Raw genomic sequence first — 19,688 nt, forward strand, 5'->3', positions numbered from 1 at the left:
TGCCTGGGCCCAGGCTTTTATCTCTGAGGCCCCATTATGATGTCAGAAAGCTGGCTCTGGAATCCTGAGGGCTCCACTATGAAACGTGCAAAGTTCCGTCTGAACTTTATATAAGACGGTGAGGCTCAGTCAGTCACTCAGTGTTGCCTGAGAGGGCAACACTGCAACAGCCGGCCGCCAGGCTGTCTTTTTTTTGCACAGCTAGTTGCCTCCAGGAGGCCACAAGAGGGAGACAAGGGACTGCAAAATGGAAAATAGGCATCCACCAACTTTACAGACAACTTCTCCTTGCTCCTACAACCTCCATCCTTGCACAGTTTGTTATTCTTCTAGGTAACATAGTAACAAATCCAAATTGCTGCTCTCTTTGTAGGCAAGCAAGGCTTTGTTGCAACTGCAATTCTTACTTCTTCTTGAAATGTAGGGACGACAGTACATTCCATCACATCCATCTAGTGTACACAGGTAGGTCCATTGTGGCGGGCAGGCGAGCGGGCGGGCTGCTTTATTGGCTGTTTGCTGTTCCCCTACTCCACTCCACTATTTGACTGTTGTGCTGCATCAATCAATCAATCAATCAATCAATCAATCAATCAATCAATCAATCAGTGGCTGGCTCAGGTGCAGCTCTTTAACTTACCTAAAAGGGAGGGCGGAGAGAAGACAAGGAAGGTGAATGAGGTGTTCCAATGTGAAATGCCGGAAACACAGAAACACAGACGACACACAACAAGAGGTGGCAATCTATTCATTAATTGCATTTAATCAATGAGCTCATTATCACTCATGCATTGTCCAACAGGTGTTGAAATAATGGGATTAAAAGGGGAGATCCCTTCAGAAAGACAGAAACAATAGCAAAGACAAAAAACACTTTTGGAATCTGCTTTTAGTCAACACATAAGGAAAGGGTGCACCGGTCCTGGAAATACTGCAATACCAGGTCAATGCGTGGAGTGGACAGAGCAAGCTCTATTTCCATCTCCCTGTTCTAAAAATCCATTTAATATATGGTCCCCAGATAGGGGACGTATCAGATATTAAACTGATAAGAACAGATACTACACTTGATCTTAGCCAAAAGGCCGAGAAGCGATAACCCGAACGGGCCGCGCGTTGCCCGAGCCTGCCCGATACTGCTGTTCAGCCCTTGCAGCGATTCAGCCTACTTCTAGGCAATTCCATGGGGCCCTGCAGGCTCACACATTCACAGCTACACGGGAGGTGAATAAAGGCCGGAGAGGAAGCCAGACAGGATTTGCTTCTTTTGCTTGCACCACAATGCAGTGCTGAAAGAGGAGGAATCTACATAAAAACGCCTTCCTGGCAACGCCCAAATGCCCTGCTGCCATGCAGATAAACACTGGCAGCGGCAGCAAGTGCATGCCCACAGCCACCCCTTGTTCCTTCACACCTTGTATCAGCTGTAATCCAGTCCAGTCCAGTGCTGCCTGCTGAGCAGCACTGACCAACACTGCCTGGGCCCAGGCTTTTATCTCTGAGGCCCCATTATGATGTCAGAAAGCTGGCTCTGGAATCCTGAGGGCTCCACTATGACACGTGCAAAGTTCCGTCTGAACTTTATATAAGACGGTGAGGCTCAGTCAGTCACTCAGTGTTGCCTGAGAGGGCAACACTGCAACAGCCGGCCGCCAGGCTGTCTTTTTTTTGCACAGCTAGTTGCCTCCAGGAGGCCACAAGAGGGAGACAAGGGACTGCAAAATGGAAAATAGGCATCCACCAACTTTACAGACAACTTCTCCTTGCTCCTACAACCTCCATCCTTGCACAGTTTGTTATTCTTCTAGGTAACATAGTAACAAATCCAAATTGCTGCTCTCTTTGTAGGCAAGCAAGGCTTTGTTGCAACTGCAATTCTTACTTCTTCTTGAAATGTAGGGACGACAGTACATTCCATCACATCCATCTAGTGTACACAGGTAGGTCCATTGTGGCGGGCAGGCGAGCGGGCGGGCTGCTTTATTGGCTGTTTGCTGTTCCCCTACTCCACTCCACTATTTGACTGTTGTGCTGCATCAATCAATCAATCAATCAATCAATCAATCAATCAATCAATCAATCAGTGGCTGGCTCAGGTGCAGCTCTTTAACTTACCTAAAAGGGAGGGCGGAGAGAAGACAAGGAAGGTGAATGAGGTGTTCCAATGTGAAATGCCGGAAACACAGAAACACAGACGACACACAACAAGAGGTGGCAATCTATTCATTAATTGCATTTAATCAATGAGCTCATTATCACTCATGCATTGTCCAACAGGTGTTGAAATAATGGGATAAAAAGGGGAGATCCCTTCAGAAAGACAGAAACAATAGCAAAGACAAAAAACACTTTTGGAATCTGCTTTTAGTCAACACATAAGGAAAGGGTGCACCGGTCCTGGAAATACTGCAATACCAGGTCAATGCGTGGAGTGGACAGAGCAAGCTCTATTTCCATCTCCCTGTTCTAAAAATCCATTTAATATATGGTCCCCAGATAGGGGACGTATCAGATATTAAACTGATAAGAACAGATACTACACTTGATCTTAGCCAAAAGGCCGAGAAGCGATAACCCGAACGGGCCGCGCGTTGCCCGAGCCTGCCCGATACTGCTGTTCAGCCCTTGCAGCGATTCAGCCTACTTCTAGGCAATTCCATGGGGCCCTGCAGGCTCACACACTCACAGCTACACGGGAGGTGAATAAAGGCCGGAGAGGAAGCCAGACAGGATTTGCTTCTTTTGCTTGCACCACAATGCAGTGCTGAAAGAGGAGGAATCTACATAAAAACGCCTTCCTGGCAACGCCCAAATGCCCTGCTGCCATGCAGATAAACACTGGCAGCGGCAGCAAGTGCATGCCCACAGCCACCCCTTGTTCCTTCACACCTTGTATCAGCTGTAATCCAGTCCAGTCCAGTGCTGCCTGCTGAGCAGCACTGACCAACACTGCCTGGGCCCAGGCTTTTATCTCTGAGGCCCCATTATGATGTCAGAAAGCTGGCTCTGGAATCCTGAGGGCTCCACTATGACACGTGCAAAGTTCCGTCTGAACTTTATATAAGACGGTGAGGCTCAGTCAGTCACTCAGTGTTGCCTGAGAGGGCAACACTGCAACAGCCGGCCGCCAGGCTGTCTTTTTTTTGCACAGCTAGTTGCCTCCAGGAGGCCACAAGAGGGAGACAAGGGACTGCAAAATGGAAAATAGGCATCCACCAACTTTACAGACAACTTCTCCTTGCTCCTACAACCTCCATCCTTGCACAGTTTGTTATTCTTCTAGGTAACATAGTAACAAATCCAAATTGCTGCTCTCTTTGTAGGCAAGCAAGGCTTTGTTGCAACTGCAATTCTTACTTCTTCTTGAAATGTAGGGACGACAGTACATTCCATCACATCCATCTAGTGTACACAGGTAGGTCCATTGTGGCGGGCAGGCGAGCGGGCGGGCTGCTTTATTGGCTGTTTGCTGTTCCCCTACTCCACTCCACTATTTGACTGTTGTGCTGCATCAATCAATCAATCAATCAATCAATCAATCAATCAATCAATCAATCAATCAATCAATCAATCAGTGGCTGGCTCAGGTGCAGCTCTTTAACTTACCTAAAAGGGAGGGCGGAGAGAAGACAAGGAAGGTGAATGAGGTGTTCCAATGTGAAATGCCGGAAACACAGAAACACAGACGACACACAACAAGAGGTGGCAATCTATTCATTAATTGCATTTAATCAATGAGCTCATTATCACTCATGCATTGTCCAACAGGTGTTGAAATAATGGGATTAAAAGGGGAGATCCCTTCAGAAAGACAGAAACAATAGCAAAGACAAAAAACACTTTTGGAATCTGCTTTTAGTCAACACATAAGGAAATCGTGCACCGGTCCTGGAAATACTGCAATACCAGGTCAATGCGTGGAGTGGACAGAGCAAGCTCTATTTCCATCTCCCTGTTCTAAAAATCCATTTAATATATGGTCCCCAGATAGGGGACGTATCAGATATTAAACTGATAAGAAAAGATACTACACTTGATCTTAGCCAAAAGGCCGAGAAGCGATAACCCGAACGGGCCGCGCGTTGCCCGAGCCTGCCCGATACTGCTGTTCAGCCCTTGCAGCGATTCAGCCTACTTCTAGGCAATTCCATGGGGCCCTGCCGGCTCACACACTCACAGCTACACGGGAGGTGAATAAAGGCCGGAGAGGAAGCCAGACAGGATTTGCTTCTTTTGCTTGCACCACAATGCAGTGCTGAAAGAGGAGGAATCTACATAAAAACGCCTTCCTGGCAACGCCCAAATGCCCTGCTGCCATGCAGATAAACACTGGCAGCGGCAGCAAGTGCATGCCCACAGCCACCCCTTGTTCCTTCACACCTTGTATCAGCTGTAATCCAGTCCAGTCCAGTGCTGCCTGCTGAGCAGCACTGACCAACACTGCCTGGGCCCAGGCTTTTATCTCTGAGGCCCCATTATGATGTCAGAAAGCTGGCTCTGGAATCCTGAGGGCTCCACTATGACACGTGCAAAGTTCCGTCTGAACTTTATATAAGACGGTGAGGCTCAGTCAGTCACTCAGTGTTGCCTGAGAGGGCAACACTGCAACAGCCGGCCGCCAGGCTGTCTTTTTTTTGCACAGCTAGTTGCCTCCAGGAGGCCACAAGAGGGAGACAAGGGACTGCAAAATGGAAAATAGGCATCCACCAACTTTACAGACAACTTCTCCTTGCTCCTACAACCTCCATCCTTGCACAGTTTGTTATTCTTCTAGGTAACATAGTAACAAATCCAAATTGCTGCTCTCTTTGTAGGCAAGCAAGGCTTTGTTGCAACTGCAATTCTTACTTCTTCTTGAAATGTAGGGACGACAGTACATTCCATCACATCCATCTAGTGTACACAGGTAGGTCCATTGTGGCGGGCAGGCGAGCGGGCGGGCTGCTTTATTGGCTGTTTGCTGTTCCCCTACTCCACTCCACTATTTGACTGTTGTGCTGCATCAATCAATCAATCAATCAATCAATCAATCAATCAATCAATCAATCAATCAATCAATCAATCAATCAGTGGCTGGCTCAGGTGCAGCTCTTTAACTTACCTAAAAGGGAGGGCGGAGAGAAGACAAGGAAGGTGAATGAGGTGTTCCAATGTGAAATGCCGGAAACACAGAAACACAGACGACACACAACAAGAGGTGGCAATCTATTCATTAATTGCATTTAATCAATGAGCTCATTATCACTCATGCATTGTCCAACAGGTGTTGAAATAATGGGATTAAAAGGGGAGATCCCTTCAGAAAGACAGAAACAATAGCAAAGACAAAAAACACTTTTGGAATCTGCTTTTAGTCAACACATAAGGAAAGGGTGCACCGGTCCTGGAAATACTGCAATACCAGGTCAATGCGTGGAGTGGACAGAGCAAGCTCTATTTCCATCTCCCTGTTCTAAAAATCCATTTAATATATGGTCCCCAGATAGGGGACGTATCAGATATTAAACTGATAAGAACAGATACTACACTTGATCTTAGCCAAAAGGCCGAGAAGCGATAACCCGAACGGGCCGCGCGTTGCCCGAGCCTGCCCGATACTGCTGTTCAGCCCTTGCAGCGATTCAGCCTACTTCTAGGCAATTCCATGGGGCCCTGCAGGCTCACACACTCACAGCTACACGGGAGGTGAATAAAGGCCGGAGAGGAAGCCAGACAGGATTTGCTTCTTTTGCTTGCACCACAATGCAGTGCTGAAAGAGGAGGAATCTACATAAAAACGCCTTCCTGGCAACGCCCAAATGCCCTGCTGCCATGCAGATAAACACTGGCAGCGGCAGCAAGTGCATGCCCACAGCCACCCCTTGTTCCTTCACACCTTGTATCAGCTGTAATCCAGTCCAGTCCAGTGCTGCCTGCTGAGCAGCACTGACCAACACTGCCTGGGCCCAGGCTTTTATCTCTGAGGCCCCATTATGATGTCAGAAAGCTGGCTCTGGAATCCTGAGGGCTCCACTATGACACGTGCAAAGTTCCGTCTGAACTTTATATAAGACGGTGAGGCTCAGTCAGTCACTCAGTGTTGCCTGAGAGGGCAACACTGCAACAGCCGGCCGCCAGGCTGTCTTTTTTTTTGCACAGCTAGTTGCCTCCAGGAGGCCACAAGAGGGAGACAAGGGACTGCAAAATGGAAAATAGGCATCCACCAACTTTACAGACAACTTCTCCTTGCTCCTACAACCTCCATCCTTGCACAGTTTGTTATTCTTCTAGGTAACATAGTAACAAATCCAAATTGCTGCTCTCTTTGTAGGCAAGCAAGGCTTTGTTGCAACTGCAATTCTTACTTCTTCTTGAAATGTAGGGACGACAGTACATTCCATCACATCCATCTAGTGTACACAGGTAGGTCCATTGTGGCGGGCAGGCGAGCGGGCGGGCTGCTTTATTGGCTGTTTGCTGTTCCCCTACTCCACTCCACTATTTGACTGTTGTGCTGCATCAATCAATCAATCAATCAATCAATCAATCAATCAATCAATCAATCAATCAATCAATCAATCAATCAATCAGTGGCTGGCTCAGGTGCAGCTCTTTAACTTACCTAAAAGGGAGGGCGGAGAGAAGACAAGGAAGGTGAATGAGGTGTTCCAATGTGAAATGCCGGAAACACAGAAACACAGACGACACACAACAAGAGGTGGCAATCTATTCATTAATTGCATTTAATCAATGAGCTCATTATCACTCATGCATTGTCCAACAGGTGTTGAAATAATGGGATTAAAAGGGGAGATCCCTTCAGAAAGACAGAAACAATAGCAAAGACAAAAAACACTTTTGGAATCTGCTTTTAGTCAACACATAAGGAAAGGGTGCACCGGTCCTGGAAATACTGCAATACCAGGTCAATGCGTGGAGTGGACAGAGCAAGCTCTATTTCCATCTCCCTGTTCTAAAAATCCATTTAATATATGGTCCCCAGATAGGGGACGTATCAGATATTAAACTGATAAGAACAGATACTACACTTGATCTTAGCCAAAAGGCCGAGAAGCGATAACCCGAACGGGCCGCGCGTTGCCCGAGCCTGCCCGATACTGCTGTTCAGCCCTTGCAGCGATTCAGCCTACTTCTAGGCAATTCCATGGGGCCCTGCAGGCTCACACACTCACAGCTACACGGGAGGTGAATAAAGGCCGGAGAGGAAGCCAGACAGGATTTGCTTCTTTTGCTTGCACCACAATGCAGTGCTGAAAGAGGAATCTACATAAAAACGCCTTCCTGGCAACGCCCAAATGCCCTGCTGCCATGCAGATAAACACTGGCAGCGGCAGCAAGTGCATGCCCACAGCCACCCCTTGTTCCTTCACACCTTGTATCAGCTGTAATCCAGTCCAGTCCAGTGCTGCCTGCTGAGCAGCACTGACCAACACTGCCTGGGCCCAGGCTTTTATCTCTGAGGCCCCATTATGATGTCAGAAAGCTGGCTCTGGAATCCTGAGGGCTCCACTATGACACGTGCAAAGTTCCGTCTGAACTTTATATAAGACGGTGAGGCTCAGTCAGTCACTCAGTGTTGCCTGAGAGGGCAACACTGCAACAGCCGGCCGCCAGGCTGTCTTTTTTTTGCACAGCTAGTTGCCTCCAGGAGGCCACAAGAGGGAGACAAGGGACTGCAAAATGGAAAATAGGCATCCACCAACTTTACAGACAACTTCTCCTTGCTCCTACAACCTCCATCCTTGCACAGTTTGTTATTCTTCTAGGTAACATAGTAACAAATCCAAATTGCTGCTCTCTTTGTAGGCAAGCAAGGCTTTGTTGCAACTGCAATTCTTACTTCTTCTTGAAATGTAGGGACGACAGTACATTCCATCACATCCATCTAGCGTACACAGGTAGGTCCATTGTGGCGGGCAGGCGAGCGGGCGGGCTGCTTTATTGGCTGTTTGCTGTTCCCCTACTCCACTCCACTATTTGACTGTTGTGCTGCATCAATCAATCAATCAATCAATCAATCAATCAATCAATCAGTGGCTGGCTCAGGTGCAGCTCTTTAACTTACCTAAAAGGGAGGGCGGAGAGAAGACAAGGAAGGTGAATGAGGTGTTCCAATGTGAAATGCCGGAAACACAGAAACACAGACGACACACAACAAGAGGTGGCAATCTATTCATTAATTGCATTTAATCAATGAGCTCATTATCACTCATGCATTGTCCAACAGGTGTTGAAATAATGGGATTAAAAGGGGAGATCCCTTCAGAAAGACAGAAACAATAGCAAAGACAAAAAACACTTTTGGAATCTGCTTTTAGTCAACACATAAGGAAAGGGTGCACCGGTCCTGGAAATACTGCAATACCAGGTCAATGCGTGGAGTGGACAGAGCAAGCTCTATTTCCATCTCCCTGTTCTAAAAATCCATTTAATATATGGTCCCCAGATAGGGGACGTATCAGATATTAAACTGATAAGAACAGATACTACACTTGATCTTAGCCAAAAGGCCGAGAAGCGATAACCCGAACGGGCCGTGCGTTGCCCGAGCCTGCCCGATACTGCTGTTCAGCCCTTGCAGCGATTCAGCCTACTTCTAGGCAATTCCATGGGGCCCTGCAGGCTCACACACTCACAGCTACACGGGAGGTGAATAAAGGCCGGAGAGGAAGCCAGACAGGATTTGCTTCTTTTGCTTGCACCACAATGCAGTGCTGAAAGAGGAGGAATCTACATAAAAACGCCTTCCTGGCAACGCCCAAATGCCCTGCTGCCATGCAGATAAACACTGGCAGCGGCAGCAAGTGCATGCCCACAGCCACCCCTTGTTCCTTCACACCTTGTATCAGCTGTAATCCAGTCCAGTCCAGTGCTGCCTGCTGAGCAGCACTGACCAACACTGCCTGGGCCCAGGCTTTTATCTCTGAGGCCCCATTATGATGTCAGAAAGCTGGCTCTGGAATCCTGAGGGCTCCACTATGACACGTGCAAAGTTCCGTCTGAACTTTATATAAGACGGTGAGGCTCAGTCAGTCACTCAGTGTTGCCTGAGAGGGCAACACTGCAACAGCCGGCCGCCAGGCTGTCTTTTTTTTGCACAGCTAGTTGCCTCCAGGAGGCCACAAGAGGGAGACAAGGGACTGCAAAATGGAAAATAGGCATCCACCAACTTTACAGACAACTTCTCCTTGCTCCTACAACCTCCATCCTTGCACAGTTTGTTATTCTTCTAGGTAACATAGTAACAAATCCAAATTGCTGCTCTCTTTGTAGGCAAGCAAGGCTTTGTTGCAACTGCAATTCTTACTTCTTCTTGAAATGTAGGGACGACAGTACATTCCATCACATCCATCTAGTGTACACAGGTAGGTCCATTGTGGCGGGCAGGCGAGCGGGCGGGCTGCTTTATTGGCTGTTTGCTGTTCCCCTACTCCACTCCACTATTTGACTGTTGTGCTGCATCAATCAATCAATCAATCAATCAATCAATCAATCAATCAATCAATCAGTGGCTGGCTCAGGTGCAGCTCTTTAACTTACCTAAAAGGGAGGGCGGAGAGAAGACAAGGAAGGTGAATGAGGTGTTCCAATGTGAAATGCCGGAAACACAGAAACACAGACGACACACAACAAGAGGTGGCAATCTATTCATTAATTGCATTTAATCAATGAGCTCATTATCACTCATGCATTGTCCAACAGGTGTTGAAATAATGGGATTAAAAGGGGAGATCCCTTCAGAAAGACAGAAACAATAGCAAAGACAAAAAACACTTTTGGAATCTGCTTTTAGTCAACACATAAGGAAAGGGTGCACCGGTCCTGGAAATACTGCAATACCAGGTCAATGCGTGGAGTGGACAGAGCAAGCTCTATTTCCATCTCCCTGTTCTAAAAATCCATTTAATATATGGTCCCCAGATAGGGGACGTATCAGATATTAAACTGATAAGAACAGATACTACACTTGATCTTAGCCAAAAGGCCGAGAAGCGATAACCCGAACGGGCCGCGCGTTGCCCGAGCCTGCCCGATACTGCTGTTCAGCCCTTGCAGCGATTCAGCCTACTTCTAGGCAATTCCATGGGGCCCTGCAGGCTCACACACTCACAGCTACACGGGAGGTGAATAAAGGCCGGAGAGGAAGCCAGACAGGATTTGCTTCTTTTGCTTGCACCACAATGCAGTGCTGAAAGAGGAGGAATCTACATAAAAACGCCTTCCTGGCAACGCCCAAATGCCCTGCTGCCATGCAGATAAACACTGGCAGCGGCAGCAAGTGCATGCCCACAGCCACCCCTTGTTCCTTCACACCTTGTATCAGCTGTAATCCAGTCCAGTCCAGTGCTGCCTGCTGAGCAGCACTGACCAACACTGCCTGGGCCCAGGCTTTTATCTCTGAGGCCCCATTATGATGTCAGAAAGCTGGCTCTGGAATCCTGAGGGCTCCACTATGACACGTGCAAAGTTCCGTCTGAACTTTATATAAGACGGTGAGGCTCAGTCAGTCACTCAGTGTTGCCTGAGAGGGCAACACTGCAACAGCCGGCCGCCAGGCTGTCTTTTTTTTGCACAGCTAGTTGCCTCCAGGAGGCCACAAGAGGGAGACAAGGGACTGCAAAATGGAAAATAGGCATCCACCAACTTTACAGACAACTTCTCCTTGCTCCTACAACCTCCATCCTTGCACAGTTTGTTATTCTTCTAGGTAACATAGTAACAAATCCAAATTGCTGCTCTCTTTGTAGGCAAGCAAGGCTTTGTTGCAACTGCAATTCTTACTTCTTCTTGAAATGTAGGGACGACAGTACATTCCATCACATCCATCTAGTGTACACAGGTAGGTCCATTGTGGCGGGCAGGCGAGCGGGCGGGCTGCTTTATTGGCTGTTTGCTGTTCCCCTACTCCACTCCACTATTTGACTGTTGTGCTGCATCAATCAATCAATCAATCAATCAATCAATCAATCAATCAATCAATCAATCAATCAATCAATCAATCAATCAATCAGTGGCTGGCTCAGGTGCAGCTCTTTAACTTACCTAAAAGGGAGGGCGGAGAGAAGACAAGGAAGGTGAATGAGGTGTTCCAATGTGAAATGCCGGAAACACAGAAACACAGACGACACACAACAAGAGGTGGCAATCTATTCATTAATTGCATTTAATCAATGAGCTCATTATCACTCATGCATTGTCCAACAGGTGTTGAAATAATGGGATTAAAAGGGGAGATCCCTTCAGAAAGACAGAAACAATAGCAAAGACAAAAAACACTTTTGGAATCTGCTTTTAGTCAACACATAAGGAAAGGGTGCACCGGTCCTGGAAATACTGCAATACCAGGTCAATGCGTGGAGTGGACAGAGCAAGCTCTATTTCCATCTCCCTGTTCTAAAAATCCATTTAATATATGGTCCCCAGATAGGGGACGTATCAGATATTAAACTGATAAGAACAGATACTACACTTGATCTTAGCCAAAAGGCCGAGAAGCGATAACCCGAACGGGCCGCGCGTTGCCCGAGCCTGCCCGATACTGCTGTTCAGCCCTTGCAGCGATTCAGCCTACTTCTAGGCAATTCCATGGGGCCCTGCAGGCTCACACACTCACAGCTACACGGGAGGTGAATAAAGGCCGGAGAGGAAGCCAGACAGGATTTGCTTCTTTTGCTTGCACCACAATGCAGTGCTGAAAGAGGAGGAATCTACATAAAAACGCCTTCCTGGCAACGCCCAAATGCCCTGCTGCCATGCAGATAAACACTGGCAGCGGCAGCAAGTGCATGCCCACAGCCACCCCTTGTTCCTTCACACCTTGTATCAGCTGTAATCCAGTCCAGTCCAGTGCTGCCTGCTGAGCAGCACTGACCAACACTGCCTGGGCCCAGGCTTTTATCTCTGAGGCCCCATTATGATGTCAGAAAGCTGGCTCTGGAATCCTGAGGGCTCCACTATGACACGTGCAAAGTTCCGTCTGAACTTTATATAAGACGGTGAGGCTCAGTCAGTCACTCAGTGTTGCCTGAGAGGGCAACACTGCAACAGCCGGCCGCCAGACTGTCTTTTTTTTTGCACAGCTAGTTGCCTCCAGGAGGCCACAAGAGGGAGACAAGGGACTGCAAAATGGAAAATAGGCATCCACCAACTTTACAGACAACTTCTCCTTGCTCCTACAACCTCCATCCTTGCACAGTTTGTTATTCTTCTAGGTAACATAGTAACAAATCCAAATTGCTGCTCTCTTTGTAGGCAAGCAAGGCTTTGTTGCAACTGCAATTCTTACTTCTTCTTGAAATGTAGGGACGACAGTACATTCCATCACATCCATCTAGTGTACACAGGTAGGTCCATTGTGGCGGGCAGGCGAGCGGGCGGGCTGCTTTATTGGCTGTTTGCTGTTCCCCTACTCCACTCCACTATTTGACTGTTGTGCTGCATCAATCAATCAATCAATCAATCAATCAATCAATCAATCAATCAATCAATCAATCAGTGGCTGGCTCAGGTGCAGCTCTTTAACTTACCTAAAAGGGAGGGCGGAGAGAAGACAAGGAAGGTGAATGAGGTGTTCCAATGTGAAATGCCGGAAACACAGAAACACAGACGACACACAACAAGAGGTGGCAATCTATTCATTAATTGCATTTAATCAATGAGCTCATTATCACTCATGCATTGTCCAACAGGTGTTGAAATAATGGGATTAAAAGGGGAGATCCCTTCAGAAAGACAGAAACAATAGCAAAGACAAAAAACACTTTTGGAATCTGCTTTTAGTCAACACATAAGGAAAGGGTGCACCGGTCCTGGAAATACTGCAATACCAGGTCAATGCGTGGAGTGGACAGAGCAAGCTCTATTTCCATCTCCCTGTTCTAAAAATCCATTTAATATATGGTCCCCAGATAGGGGACGTATCAGATATTAAACTGATAAGAACAGATACTACACTTGATCTTAGCCAAAAGGCCGAGAAGCGATAACCCGAACGGGCCGCGCGTTGCCCGAGCCTGCCCGATACTGCTGTTCAGCCCTTGCAGCGATTCAGCCTACTTCTAGGCAATTCCATGGGGCCCTGCAGGCTCACACACTCACAGCTACACGGGAGGTGAATAAAGGCCGGAGAGGAAGCCAGACAGGATTTGCTTCTTTTGCTTGCACCACAATGCAGTGCTGAAAGAGGAGGAATCTACATAAAAACGCCTTCCTGGCAACGCCCAAATGCCCTGCTGCCATGCAGATAAACACTGGCAGCGGCAGCAAGTGCATGCCCACAGCCACCCCTTGTTCCTTCACACCTTGTATCAGCTGTAATCCAGTCCAGTCCAGTGCTGCCTGCTGAGCAGCACTGACCAACACTGCCTGGGCCCAGGCTTTTATCTCTGAGGCCCCATTATGATGTCAGAAAGCTGGCTCTGGAATCCTGAGGGCTCCACTATGACACGTGCAAAGTTCCGTCTGAACTTTATATAAGACGGTGAGGCTCAGTCAGTCACTCAGTGTTGCCTGAGAGGGCAACACTGCAACAGCCGGCCGCCAGGCTGTCTTTTTTTTGCACAGCTAGTTGCCTCCAGGAGGCCACAAGAGGGAGACAAGGGACTGCAAAATGGAAAATAGGCATCCACCAACTTTACAGACAACTTCTCCTTGCTCCTACAACCTCCATCCTTGCACAGTTTGTTATTCTTCTAGGTAACATAGTAACAAATCCAAATTGCTGCTCTCTTTGTAGGCAAGCAAGGCTTTGTTGCAACTGCAATTCTTACTTCTTCTTGAAATGTAGGGACGACAGTACATTCCATCACATCCATCTAGTGTACACAGGTAGGTCCATTGTGGCGGGCAGGCGAGCGGGCGGGCTGCTTTATTGGCTGTTTGCTGTTCCCCTACTCCACTCCACTATTTGACTGTTGTGCTGCATCAATCAATCAATCAATCAATCAATCAATCAATCAATCAATCAGTGGCTGGCTCAGGTGCAGCTCTTTAACTTACCTAAAAGGGAGGGCGGAGAGAAGACAAGGAAGGTGAATGAGGTGTTCCAATGTGAAATGCCGGAAACACAGAAACACAGACGACACACAACAAGAGGTGGCAATCTATTCATTAATTGCATTTAATCAATGAGCTCATTATCACTCATGCATTGTCCAACAGGTGTTGAAATAATGGGATTAAAAGGGGAGATCCCTTCAGAAAGACAGAAACAATAGCAAAGACAAAAAACACTTTTGGAATCTGCTTTTAGTCAACACATAAGGAAAGGGTGCACCGGTCCTGGAAATACTGCAATACCAGGTCAATGCGTGGAGTGGACAGAGCAAGCTCTATTTCCATCTCCCTGTTCTAAAAATCCATTTAATATATGGTCCCCAGATAGGGGACGTATCAGATATTAAACTGATAAGAACAGATACTACACTTGATCTTAGCCAAAAGGCCGAGAAGCGATAACCCGAACGGGCCGCGCGTTGCCCGAGCCTGCCCGATACTGCTGTTCAGCCCTTGCAGCGATTCAGCCTACTTCTAGGCAATTCCATGGGGCCCTGCAGGCTCACACACTCACAGCTACACGGGAGGTGAATAAAGGCCGGAGAGGAAGCCAGACAGGATTTGCTTCTTTTGCTTGCACCACAATGCAGTGCTGAAAGAGGAGGAATCTACATAAAAACGCCTTCCTGGCAACGCCCAAATGCCCTGCTGCCATGCAGATAAACACTGGCAGCGGCAGCAAGTGCATGCCCACAGCCACCCCTTGTTCCTTCACACCTTGTATCAGCTGTAATCCAGTCCAGTCCAGTGCTGCCTGCTGAGCAGCACTGACCAACACTGCCTGGGCCCAGGCTTTTATCTCTGAGGCCCCATTATGATGTCAGAAAGCTGGCTCTGGAATCCTGAGGGCTCCACTATGACACGTGCAAAGTTCCGTCTGAACTTTATATAAGACGGTGAGGCTCAGTCAGTCACTCAGTGTTGCCTGAGAGGGCAACACTGCAACAGCCGGCCGCCAGGCTGTCTTTTTTTTGCACAGCTAGTTGCCTCCAGGAGGCCACAAGAGGGAGACAAGGGACTGCAAAATGGAAAATAGGCATCCACCAACTTTACAGACAACTTCTCCTTGCTCCTACAACCTCCATCCTTGCACAGTTTGTTATTCTTCTAGGTAACATAGTAACAAATCCAAATTGCTGCTCTCTTTGTAGGCAAGCAAGGCTTTGTTGCAACTGCAATTCTTACTTCTTCTTGAAATGTAGGGACGACAGTACATTCCATCACATCCATCTAGTGTACACAGGTAGGTCCATTGTGGCGGGCAGGCGAGCGGGCGGGCTGCTTTATTGGCTGTTTGCTGTTCCCCTACTCCACTCCACTATTTGACTGTTGTGCTGCATCAATCAATCAATCAATCAATCAATCAATCAATCAATCAATCAATCAATCAATCAGTGGCTGGCTCAGGTGCAGCTCTTTAACTTACCTAAAAGGGAGGGCGGAGAGAAGACAAGGAAGGTGAATGAGGTGTTCCAATGTGAAATGCCGGAAACACAGAAACACAGACGACACACAACAAGAGGTGGCAATCTATTCATTAATTGCATTTAATCAATGAGCTCATTATCACTCATGCATTGTCCAACAGGTGTTGAAATAATGGGATTAAAAGGGGAGATCCCTTCAGAAAGACAGAAACAATAGCAAAGACAAAAAACACTTTTGGAATCTGCTTTTAGTCAACACATAAGGAAAGGGTGCACCGGTCCTGGAAATACTGCAATACCAGGTCAATGCGTGGAGTGGACAGAGCAAGCTCTATTTCCATCTCCCTGTTCTAAAAATCCATTTAATATATGGTCCCCAGATAGGGGACGTATCAGATATTAAACTGATAAGAACAGATACTACACTTGATCTTAGCCAAAAGGCCGAGAAGCGATAACCCGAACGGGCCGCGCGTTGCCCGAGCCTGCCCGATACTGCTGTTCAGCCCTTGCAGCGATTCAGCCTACTTCTAGGCAATTCCATGGGGCCCTGCAGGCTCACACACTCACAGCTACACGGGAGGTGAATAAAGGCCGGAGAGGAAGCCAGACAGGATTTGCTTCTTTTGCTTGCACCACAATGCAGTGCTGAAAGAGGAGGAATCTACATAAAAACGCCTTCCTGGCAACGCCCAAATGCCCTGCTGCCATGCAGATAAACACTGGCAGCGGCAGCAAGTGCATGCCCACAGCCACCCCTTGTTCCTTCACACCTTGTATCAGCTGTAATCCAGTCCAGTCCAGTGCTGCCTGCTGAGCAGCACTGACCAACACTGCCTGGGCCCAGGCTTTTATCTCTGAGGCCCCATTATGATGTCAGAAAGCTGGCTCTGGAATCCTGAGGGCTCCACTATGACACGTGCAAAGTTCCGTCTGAACTTTATATAAGACGGTGAGGCTCAGTCAGTCACTCAGTGTTGCCTGAGAGGGCAACACTGCAACAGCCGGCCGCCAGGCTGTCTTTTTTTTGCACAGCTAGTTGCCTCCAGGAGGCCACAAGAGGGAGACAAGGGACTGCAAAATGGAAAATAGGCATCCACCAACTTTACAGACAACTTCTCCTTGCTCCTACAACCTCCATCCTTGCACAGTTTGTTATTCTTCTAGGTAACATAGTAACAAATCCAAATTGCTGCTCTCTTTGTAGGCAAGCAAGGCTTTGTTGCAACTGCAATTCTTACTTCTTCTTGAAATGTAGGGACGACAGTACATTCCATCACATCCATCTAGTGTACACAGGTAGGTCCATTGTGGCGGGCAGGCGAGCGGGCGGGCTGCTTTATTGGCTGTTTGCTGTTCCCCTACTCCACTCCACTATTTGACTGTTGTGCTGCATCAATCAATCAATCAATCAATCAATCAATCAATCAATCAATCAATCAATCAATCAATCAGTGGCTGGCTCAGGTGCAGCTCTTTAACTTACCTAAAAGGGAGGGCGGAGAGAAGACAAGGAAGGTGAATGAGGTGTTCCAATGTGAAATGCCGGAAACACAGAAACACAGACGACACACAACAAGAGGTGGCAATCTATTCATTAATTGCATTTAATCAATGAGCTCATTATCACTCATGCATTGTCCAACAGGTGTTGACATAATGGGATTAAAAGGGGAGATCCCTTCAGAAAGACAGAAACAATAGCAAAGACAAAAAACACTTTTGGAATCTGCTTTTAGTCAACACATAAGGAAAGGGTGCACCGGTCCTGGAAATACTGCAATACCAGGTCAATGCGTGGAGTGGACAGAGCAAGCTCTATTTCCATCTCCCTGTTCTAAAAATCCATTTAATATATGGTCCCCAGATAGGGGACGTATCAGATATTAAACTGATAAGAACAGATACTACACTTGATCTTAGCCAAAAGGCCGAGAAGCGATAACCCGAACGGGCCGCGCGTTGCCCGAGCCTGCCCGATACTGCTGTTCAGCCCTTGCAGCGATTCAGCCTACTTCTAGGCAATTCCATGGGGCCCTGCAGGCTCACACACTCACAGCTACACGGGAGGTGAATAAAGGCCGGAGAGGAAGCCAGACAGGATTTGCTTCTTTTGCTTGCACCACAATGCAGTGCTGAAAGAGGAGGAATCTACATAAAAACGCCTTCCTGGCAACGCCCAAATGCCCTGCTGCCATGCAGATAAACACTGGCAGCGGCAGCAAGTGCATGCCCACAGCCACCCCTTGTTCCTTCACACCTTGTATCAGCTGTAATCCAGTCCAGTCCAGTGCTGCCTGCTGAGCAGCACTGACCAACACTGCCTGGGCCCAGGCTTTTATCTCTGAGGCCCCATTATGATGTCAGAAAGCTGGCTCTGGAATCCTGAGGGCTCCACTATGACACGTGCAAAGTTCCGTCTGAACTTTATATAAGACGGTGAGGCTCAGTCAGTCACTCAGTGTTGCCTGAGAGGGCAACACTGCAACAGCCGGCCGCCAGGCTGTCTTTTTTTTGCACAGCTAGTTGCCTCCAGGAGGCCACAAGAGGGAGACAAGGGACTGCAAAATGGAAAATAGGCATCCACCAACTTTACAGACAACTTCTCCTTGCTCCTACAACCTCCATCCTTGCACAGTTTGTTATTCTTCTAGGTAACATAGTAACAAATCCAAATTGCTGCTCTCTTTGTAGGCAAGCAAGGCTTTGTTGCAACTGCAATTCTTACTTCTTCTTGAAATGTAGGGACGACAGTACATTCCATCACATCCATCTAGTGTACACAGGTAGGTCCATTGTGGCGGGCAGGCGAGCGGGCGGGCTGCTTTATTGGCTGTTTGCTGTTCCCCTACTCCACTCCACTATTTGACTGTTGTGCTGCATCAATCAATCAATCAATCAATCAATCAATCAATCAATCAATCAATCAGTGGCTGGCTCAGGTGCAGCTCTTTAACTTACCTAAAAGGGAGGGCGGAGAGAAGACAAGGAAGGTGAATGAGGTGTTCCAATGTGAAATGCCGGAAACACAGAAACACAGACGACACACAACAAGAGGTGGCAATCTATTCATTAATTGCATTTAATCAATGAGCTCATTATCACTCATGCATTGTCCAACAGGTGTTGAAATAATGGGATTAAAAGGGGAGATCCCTTCAGAAAGACAGAAACAATAGCAAAGACAAAAAACACTTTTGGAATCTGCTTTTAGTCAACACATAAGGAAAGGGTGCACCGGTCCTGGAAATACTGCAATACCAGGTCAATGCGTGGAGTGGACAGAGCAAGCTCTATTTCCATCTCCCTGTTCTAAAAATCCATTTAATATATGGTCCCCAGATAGGGGACGTATCAGATATTAAACTGATAAGAAAAGATACTACACTTGATCTTAGCCAAAAGGCCGAGAAGCGATAACCCGAACGGGCCGCGCGTTGCCCGAGCCTGCCCGATACTGCTGTTCAGCCCTTGCAGCGATTCAGCCTACTTCTAGGCAATTCCATGGGGCCCTGCAGGCTCACACACTCACAGCTACACGGGAGGTGAATAAAGGCCGGAGAGGAAGCCAGACAGGATTTGCTTCTTTTGCTTGCACCACAATGCAGTGCTGAAAGAGGAGGAATCTACATAAAAACGCCTTCCTGGCAACGCCCAAATGCCCTGCTGCCATGCAGATAAACACTGGCAGCGGCAGCAAGTGCATGCCCACAGCCACCCCTTGTTCCTTCACACCTTGTATCAGCTGTAATCCAGTCCAGTCCAGTGCTGCCTGCTGAGCAGCACTGACCAACACTGCCTGGGCCCAGGCTTTTATCTCTGAGGCCCCATTATGATGTCAGAAAGCTGGCTCTGGAATCCTGAGGGCTCCACTATGACACGTGCAAAGTTCCGTCTGAACTTTATATAAGACGGTGAGGCTCAGTCAGTCACTCAGTGTTGCCTGAGAGGGCAACACTGCAACAGCCGGCCGCCAGGCTGTCTTTTTTTTGCACAGCTAGTTGCCTCCAGGAGGCCACAAGAGGGAGACAAGGGACTGCAAAATGGAAAATAGGCATCCACCAACTTTACAGACAACTTCTCCTTGCTCCTACAACCTCCATCCTTGCACAGTTTGTTATTCTTCTAGGTAACATAGTAACAAATCCAAATTGCTGCTCTCTTTGTAGGCAAGCAAGGCTTTGTTGCAACTGCAATTCTTACTTC

The 19,688-nt window shown here is 47.7% G+C and overlaps 13 non-coding genes across 13 annotated transcripts; all 13 read right to left on the bottom strand.

The window, feature by feature from the left end:
* Positions 1-906: 906 nt before the first annotated feature.
* On the bottom strand, positions 907-1,097 carry LOC142725410 (U2 spliceosomal RNA). The gene has a single exon (XR_012876504.1). It is a non-coding gene; the product is annotated as a U2 spliceosomal RNA (small nuclear RNA).
* Positions 1,098-2,381: 1,284 nt separating this feature from the next.
* Positions 2,382-2,572, bottom strand: LOC142725412 (U2 spliceosomal RNA). The gene has a single exon (XR_012876506.1). It is a non-coding gene; the product is annotated as a U2 spliceosomal RNA (small nuclear RNA).
* Positions 2,573-3,872: 1,300 nt separating this feature from the next.
* On the bottom strand, positions 3,873-4,063 carry LOC142725381 (U2 spliceosomal RNA). The gene has a single exon (XR_012876478.1). It is a non-coding gene; the product is annotated as a U2 spliceosomal RNA (small nuclear RNA).
* A 1,304-nt stretch (positions 4,064-5,367) lies between these two features.
* On the bottom strand, positions 5,368-5,558 carry LOC142725413 (U2 spliceosomal RNA). The gene has a single exon (XR_012876507.1). It is a non-coding gene; the product is annotated as a U2 spliceosomal RNA (small nuclear RNA).
* Positions 5,559-6,867: 1,309 nt separating this feature from the next.
* LOC142725414 (U2 spliceosomal RNA) lies at positions 6,868-7,058 on the bottom strand. The gene has a single exon (XR_012876508.1). It is a non-coding gene; the product is annotated as a U2 spliceosomal RNA (small nuclear RNA).
* A 1,273-nt stretch (positions 7,059-8,331) lies between these two features.
* Positions 8,332-8,522, bottom strand: LOC142725415 (U2 spliceosomal RNA). The gene has a single exon (XR_012876509.1). It is a non-coding gene; the product is annotated as a U2 spliceosomal RNA (small nuclear RNA).
* Positions 8,523-9,806: 1,284 nt separating this feature from the next.
* On the bottom strand, positions 9,807-9,997 carry LOC142725417 (U2 spliceosomal RNA). The gene has a single exon (XR_012876510.1). It is a non-coding gene; the product is annotated as a U2 spliceosomal RNA (small nuclear RNA).
* Positions 9,998-11,309: 1,312 nt separating this feature from the next.
* On the bottom strand, positions 11,310-11,500 carry LOC142725418 (U2 spliceosomal RNA). Its single transcript, XR_012876511.1, has one exon. It is a non-coding gene; the product is annotated as a U2 spliceosomal RNA (small nuclear RNA).
* A 1,293-nt stretch (positions 11,501-12,793) lies between these two features.
* Positions 12,794-12,984, bottom strand: LOC142725419 (U2 spliceosomal RNA). Its single transcript, XR_012876512.1, has one exon. It is a non-coding gene; the product is annotated as a U2 spliceosomal RNA (small nuclear RNA).
* Positions 12,985-14,264: 1,280 nt separating this feature from the next.
* Positions 14,265-14,455, bottom strand: LOC142725420 (U2 spliceosomal RNA). The gene has a single exon (XR_012876513.1). It is a non-coding gene; the product is annotated as a U2 spliceosomal RNA (small nuclear RNA).
* Positions 14,456-15,747: 1,292 nt separating this feature from the next.
* LOC142725421 (U2 spliceosomal RNA) lies at positions 15,748-15,938 on the bottom strand. Its single transcript, XR_012876514.1, has one exon. It is a non-coding gene; the product is annotated as a U2 spliceosomal RNA (small nuclear RNA).
* Positions 15,939-17,234: 1,296 nt separating this feature from the next.
* Positions 17,235-17,425, bottom strand: LOC142725422 (U2 spliceosomal RNA). The gene has a single exon (XR_012876515.1). It is a non-coding gene; the product is annotated as a U2 spliceosomal RNA (small nuclear RNA).
* Positions 17,426-18,709: 1,284 nt separating this feature from the next.
* Positions 18,710-18,900, bottom strand: LOC142725379 (U2 spliceosomal RNA). Its single transcript, XR_012876476.1, has one exon. It is a non-coding gene; the product is annotated as a U2 spliceosomal RNA (small nuclear RNA).
* Between the last annotated feature and the right edge of the window lie 788 nt (positions 18,901-19,688).

This window comes from Rhinoderma darwinii, unplaced genomic scaffold (genome assembly GCF_050947455.1).
Source record: "Rhinoderma darwinii isolate aRhiDar2 unplaced genomic scaffold, aRhiDar2.hap1 Scaffold_595, whole genome shotgun sequence".
In the NCBI taxonomy this organism is placed as follows: Eukaryota; Metazoa; Chordata; class Amphibia; order Anura; family Rhinodermatidae; genus Rhinoderma; species Rhinoderma darwinii.